This window comes from Sinocyclocheilus grahami, unplaced genomic scaffold, assembly GCF_001515645.1.
Source record: "Sinocyclocheilus grahami isolate Dianchi unplaced genomic scaffold, SAMN03320097.WGS_v1.1 scaffold741.1, whole genome shotgun sequence".
NCBI classification, from domain to species: domain Eukaryota; kingdom Metazoa; phylum Chordata; class Actinopteri; order Cypriniformes; family Cyprinidae; genus Sinocyclocheilus; species Sinocyclocheilus grahami.
This window is the reverse complement of record NW_015505920.1, coordinates 328,057-335,576: the sequence shown is the minus strand read 5'-3', so window position 1 is coordinate 335,576 and position 7,520 is coordinate 328,057. Positions and strand designations below refer to the sequence as shown.

General features: G+C 34.2%; 1 protein-coding gene across 2 annotated transcripts in view; it reads right to left on the bottom strand.

Moving 5' to 3' along the window:
- Positions 1 to 7,520, bottom strand: part of LOC107560759 (signal transducer and activator of transcription 5B-like) — a 118,671-nt gene that overhangs the window by 29,735 nt on the left and 81,416 nt on the right. Inside the window, exon 2 of one of the 2 annotated variants that reach the window (XM_016245018.1) lies at positions 7,011 to 7,075. The gene's annotated coding sequence lies outside the window, so the exon portion shown is untranslated. The remainder of the gene's footprint in view (positions 1 to 7,010; positions 7,076 to 7,520) is intronic. The other variant, XM_016245019.1, reaches the window with a different exon arrangement.

Sequence of the window (7,520 nt, the reverse complement as noted above, 5' to 3'; positions counted from 1 at the left end):
ACTCTGTGATGCTATTTTGTTAGTAATTGTTTTTGCCACAACAGGCCAGACTTGATAACTGTGCTGCACACAACAGAAAGGAGAATTTAGTCCACAAAGTTGAGCTTTGCTGACAAAATAAAAAAAAAAATGACTCCCATAATTTTATGTGTAGAAGAGCAATCTGGGTATGAAAAAGTGTGACAAGTGCAGTTTTCTTTCCTGTGCTTTTCATTGTATGCATGCTTTTCCTGTATTTTCATTTATTTTTTATTGCAATTATCTTTACGAATAATGTTTATTTATAAATTATTACACCAAGAGATCTAAATTCAGACTTAAAGGCATAGTTCACCGAAAAATTAAAATTCTGTCATCATTTACTAATCCTCAAGTTGTTCCAAACCTGTGTGAATTTCTTTCTTCTGTTGAGCACAAAAGAAGATCTCTTGAATGTGGGTAACCAAACCATTGCTGGTCGCCACTGACTTCCATAGTATAAAAAAATATATTTACAGGGGAATTCAATGGGGACCAGCAATGGTTTGGTTACCCACATTCTTCAAAATATCTACTTCTATGTTCAGCAGAAGTTCATACAGGTTTGGAACAACTTGAGGATGTGTAAATGATGGCAGAATTAAAAAATTTTGGTGAACTATCCCCTTAAAACTGGTTTGATTTGTTATTCAGTGGCATTCTCAGAAATTATGGGAGCCTACCGAATGCCTCGTTTATGTTTTTTAATCATCGCTCCGGCCGGACAGGGCATCATCACAGTATGTGAGGGGCGTAACATTTCCGTCACACGCTTGAGGTATTTGGCCAATCACAACGCTCTGGATAGCTGGCCAATCACAGCACACCTCGCTTTTTCAGATCGATGAGTTTTGTAAAAATCAATGCGTTTCAGAAAGGCGGGGCATAGAGGAGAAACAATAATGTACAGTACAAGTTTTTTTAACCTTAAACCGCATAAACACATTTCATTACACCAAATACACAAAATAATGTTCTTTTTAGCAGCATCATATGACCCCTTTAACATTGTGGAAACAATTATACACTTTTTAAATTATTTTATTAATAAAAAGTTCAAAGAACACAACTGATTCGAAACAGAAATCTTGTGTAACTTTATAAATGGCTTTAATGTAACTTTCAATGTATCTTTGCTGAATAAACGTTAAAGAAAAAAATCGTATGGACCCTAAACTTTTGAAAAATCGTGTATATAAGGAATTTTTTGCTCTATTTCTTTTTATTCATGTTGATTACATTTTTTTTAAATTAATAAATGTAATAATACAATTTAAATGGTGAACTACAAATAAATCACCAATGTGAATAACAGGAATTTTTTTTAAAAGCTCATAAGTATAAAATCCAGAAAATGTATGCTTAATTGTCATGAAAATCTGATCTCCCACATGAACCAGAGTTCAGCATGATGAAAACTATGCAGTGAGCACTAAGCCATGACACTAACACTGTGCATAGCCACTGTCACAGGAGCGTGTCTTGTGTCTTCAGATCACAGAATTTGTGGGAAAAGCTCCTGTGTAATATAGATGATGGTGGTAGCTTACACAATACAAAGCATTGTGGGCTGTAATGTTGTGTCCAATCTTTTCACTCCTCATGGCTTTCCAAGAAAGGGGTCTGAATGCATTTAATGGGTTTGTTGTGTAAACACAGCCACTTGTGAGAGCAAGAAGAAACTCATATAGAACAGAAGAAAACGTGAAGAGGAAGGAAATTAATGTGTTTAAATGAATCTCGTGCTCGCCTCAGACACAGACACACTGGGATGATCATACACAATAATTTATACTCATTTAAAGTACCACAAGTAAGCAAACATATGGAAAATGAGAACACCTTCATAAAGCAAGATGATAGGAACAAAAAAAAACGAGAAGCACAGAGAAAGAAGATGCTGTTTATAATACAGACAGACCAATATTAGCCAGGCCGGTCAATCAATATTTGACAATTTGAGAATACCAGCATCAAGTTGAACCGAAATTACACACTTCACCTTTTAAATTCAACAATTTTGTGTATATCTAATTTGCTATGATTAAAAAGTATTATATGTATATATCAGAATTATATCAGCCAGTTGGTCTCTAGATATCAGTATCATCCCATTTCAGAGTTAAAAACTCATACTGGTCAACCACTAGTCATTTGTGCATGTGCAAAAGTGTTGGCTTGTCTCTGTGTTTGTGATATATCCTCAGCATGGCTGCATGACTTGTGTGTCTCTCAACTACAAGCGCTGCATAAAACATCAAATTCCATGCACATAAACACACTCAAAACTACATATTGAAACATCACTCCCGACGGGGTCATCTGATCAGTCTGCTGACAGTTTTTATGATGATGACTGCACAGTCTGAAATGAACCAGCAAAGAACCTCAGTGATGTTAGACTGAAGCATAATGCATTAAAGTGGACATATATTACACTTGAGTAGTATTTCATTTTCCCCCTAAAGCTCACTAAGCTTTTTTTTTCATATGGTTTCCCTGAGGTCTACAGATAGCTAGCTATATATAGATTTATGCGTTTTGAAAAATACATTTTGTAAAATCTTTTTCATCATCATTGAAAACTCTGGTAAGAATATATCTTCCAAAATGTAAATGTGTAAGACAAAGCAGCAATTAAAATGACCATGTGAGAAACATTTGCATTCAATTTGCTTTTAAGGTGAGCTGTCACCTATGAGCATGAGCTTTCACTCAAAACGGAAGTAACTTGTAAAAGAAGAGAGTTCACAGCCCGCCTCTTCCTGTCCCACTCTCTCTCTCTCTGTGTGTGTGTGTGCGTGCATACGTGTAAGCATGTGTGTGCTTCCAAGCAGTGCAACCGCACAGACATACATGTATTGAAAGCTGCACACCTACACAGAGACACAAAAACCACTGATTTCCAGTTAGCTTACCATACACATGAACACTACGCTTATAAAAAAAAGGCACACACAAAAGCCACTCACTGCCAGTCAACTAACCACAAAGACAAACACTTAATTCCAGTTGATGTGATGGATTAAGGAGACTGATGTGTGACGTGATTTGGACGGTTGCTGTTGCTGAAATCAGGTCAGATGTCTGTGTGATCTTATGAAGCATTCTTGAACCTGACAGCTCTCTGTACCCATTAACACTTCCTGTCACACCTCACACTAGACCTGCATTTCTCTCTTCACCACTCTATCAATCCTATTGGATATTTGATGGCTGCTGATATTAGATGTTTAATTGTGTCCACATTTCGTAGCATTTAGATCATCATTGTCTAGCACTAACCTAAAGGGATAGATTTAACCCTTTAGAGGTCTCCCTTTCCAAAAGTGTTTTCACTTTAAAAGTGCTTATTGACACGAGTTGGTGTGCTCAACACCAGCAACAACTACAGAACAATTAGTTAATCTTAGTTGGTTTTGGGTTAATCCATATCAGCCAAAATGCATACCGGTGCATATCCATTCATTAATTTAATTAAAGGTGCAATATGTACGATTTTTTTATTAAAATATCCAAAAACCACTAGAACAGTGTTATATATTTTGCTGACTTGTGTACTTAATTAACATTATACCAAATGTTTCGAAGAATGTTTAAATCCAGAGAAATAAGCAATTTTAACTAGTGACACGGACCGTGTCTATTGTGTTATTGTGTCACCAGCCAATGACGTCATACACCCTCGATTTCCGGTTTTGTTTTTTAGAAAACATGGAAACACCAAAAACGTTTTAATATGTTGTGTGTTTTATTAGACAGGTGGCGACCGCACAGAGTAGCATTATAACAGAACTTTCAAACGTATCTAGTATGATAAAACAGCGCTGCTTTACCCCACATACGCACGACCGGAAGGAGCGGAAGCGCTAAAGTGTGGCATAATAAAAGCTCTGCTGCTGCTTTCGAGCCGTTATTAGCAATTGCTTCAGCGGCCTCGTTTCGCTTCGATGGCTTTCCACCTCACTCGGCTTCATACTACGATGTTAATAAATCTTTAATACATTAGCTCATCCACGAACATGATTTCTGCCTGAGTCCCGTCGGATTGCGTCGGCTGTGGGGATGAAGATGACAACTCCCATGATTCCACACTCAGTCACGGCGTCATTAAACTACGCCTTTGTTTCTTTGTTTGTTTTAAATACGCGGCCTCTAGCGGCGAAAACTTACATATTGTACCTTTAAATTTTGGCTGCAATTAAATGAAATAATTAAGTCAGGTCATGTAAATATTTTAGGTATTTATCTTGTTGCATTTTAATTTGGAATGTCAATTTATTAAACTGTTTAATTCGAATAAAAACATTATATCCTTGAAAATTGATTGAATTAATTGCAATAGATTTAATAATAAAGCCAGGCAATTTAAATTTAATATTTAAATATTCTATTTTTTTTTTCTTTTGGAATGTCAGTCGATTAAATAGTATAATTACAATAATAACATGATATTCTTGCAAATTAATTTCAAAAGAATGTAATAATATATTCTGGATAGTAAATATTCTATGTATATTTCTTAGAATGTATTATGTTGGAGTGTCAACCGATTAAAAGTTTAATTAGATTAATATCATGATATGCAGACACTTTGATCATTGTATGACACTGCCCAGATCTCACACAGCATGTGACCACACATGTAGCCCTCAAGTCCGCTGACCTCTCTTGACAGTTAGAGCTTTGTGACTATAAGAGCCAAATAAGGTTGTCTGTGCAGCTCTGAACATCATACATCTGAAGAAGCCATTTTACATGAGGATACATGAGGATACTCTTCTAGACTTTTCATCTGCATTTAACTACAGTGCCTTGTGCTCTTGAGCCTAAACTGCAGATCAAGCTGAGAGCAGTATGAACAAAAACAAAAAAAAAGCAGTATGAATGTCTCATGCTTGTTTGTTTCTACTGGGGCTCCTTGAGGAACTATGATCCTCCCCGTGCTATTGTCTGTAAGTACACATAATATGAGGAATTCAGGTAAGAGTTGTTAGATTGCAGATTATACGGCTCTGGTAGACCTGTCAGACAGCTCAGAACATTTTGAGTCTAGCTAGAAATATCCATGACCAGTAAGAACGAAGGAACAACTGCTTGACTTCAACAGAAACAACAGAGAGTCAGTGATAAACTGATTTTCACAGGAGCAGACAGAACTTGTGGTAAGATATACAGTCCTGGATAAGTAGCAAAAAAAAAAAAGACATGTTGTTGACCTCTCGGTTTCTAGAATCGCACTGCTAGCTGTGAAATCAGTGAAATCTCACTGGTTGAAAGTACCACAACACATAGCTGTATATTAATGTTCAAATATTTTCTGATACATCACATATGGTTTCATTTTCATCATGGACAGACAAATTGCCTGTCACATTCTGCTTAAAAAACAGTGGTAGTAAACAGAGGTTTGAATATATGTACATTTGTAATATGAACAATGTCCATGGCAAAAACTATCTAGGAATTAAAAAGTTAAAAAACTTCAGGTGCCTAAATTAATAAATAAAAAATAGTGAAAAATGTAATTGAATAAAAATATATTGTAAATAAATAAATAAAAGCATGCATATATATATATATATATATATATATATATATATATAATTGATAATTTATTAATTTTTTTTGCTTAGAAAGGAAAAACTATCTAGGAATTAAAAAGTTAAAAAACTTCAGGTGCCTAAATTAATAAATAAAAAATAGTGAAAAATGTAATTGAATAAAAATATATTGTAAATAAATAAATAAAAGCATGCATATATATATATATATATATATATATATATATATAATTGATAATTTATTAATTTTTTTTGCTTAGAAAGGTTGTGTTTGAACCTCTGTTGCCTTCATCGGTTTCTGGACCTTTCTGACCACATTGCTGGGTAGGAGGCTAAGAAAATAAAAATAAAATACACAAATAAAGTACACTTCTCAAATACCTTGAACCTCCACCTTCAGGGAGGAGGTAAATAATTCCACCTCTCAATAAAAACAAATTACAAAGGCATTTTTTCATTCCCGTAGCTGTAAGCCTAATAAGGACAATGCTTGACTCTGTGAGGGGAGGTGCATTGTGGGGTTACTGAGTGCATATTGTCAGTCCTGATTTAATGAGGCTATATTGTTTGTCTAGTATTTGTCTTATTACTTATAATGTGCAATAAGTGGCATTGTATTTATAATTTTATAGATTTATACTGGACATTTTCCATTAAGGCTGTAGATAACTTCTCTAGTTCTCATCAACCTGAGTTTGCTAATTTAAAAGCACAATTTACTAGCAAAACTGTGAAATAAACATTATAACATTTTGGAATCTGTATCAGACTACGGTTTTACTGAAAATAAATCATCTGATATAAAATTAATAATCTGATATAAATTCAAATTAAAAATCTTAATTATAAAAATTTACTAAAAATTAAGGATGCACTTATTTGGGCCTTTTTTACTATATCATTACATGCCAAACATGCCAATATTGGTGCATTCATAATTTATTTTTTATATAATCATAATATATGCAATCGATTTCATTTTAAAGAATATTCAATAATTAATAATGATAATTAATATAATCTTTAATTAACTATCATCATAGTAATCTTAATTATTAGTGTCATTTTTAAATTATTATTTTATGAAAAAAATGCAGTTAGTTATTTAATAAAATCTTATCCCACATTCATGGTTTCTGAGGTTCCTGAGAATTACATTAACAGGCAGATGAAATGTGATTGTCCATAATATAGCTATAAAAAATTAAATAAAATTGTGTATGCTGCTATGTGAATGGGCTAGTAACTTATCATCCTTGAAATTCCAACTAACTGAAGGTAATAATTGTAACTTTCTACTAATTCCCATCATCACATATACATACAGCATAAAAACTGTGACAACAAATAACAGCAATCACATCACAATTATAGCAACATCAGAACAAGACAATCAATTGCACACACATATGCAGAAATTTAGTTTACCTCTTATCTCAAGCTCTCTGTTACCATCTAAGAACAGGAACTTCTGGAGAGGAAACCCGGAAAACCTGAACATTTGGGAGACAGAAAGAGAGAAGGAGAAAACTGTATGAGTATTTTTTCTCACCTCGTACAATTTTGAGCAAAGGAAAAAAAACATTGAGGAGAACACATTTCAGTGTGAAGTTTTAAAAAATTCACTCTTATTCAATTTAACAGAGATACTAACTGAACATGTGAGGTAAGTGTACAAAGGGTTGTTAAGGTCCATAAGAATGTTACTTCCTCTCAGTCTGCCATTCTCTCCTCAGAGGGAAAGAAAATCTAAGAGAGGGGAAAAGAGGAATATGTCTCCACTGACATTTGAAGCATTAAACTTGTTCCATCTTAATCTACGGTTACTGGGTACATCCACAGCCCACAGATGCTGAATGAGGAAACTAAAGGACACACACACACACACACACACACACACACACACACACACACACACACACACACACACACACACAC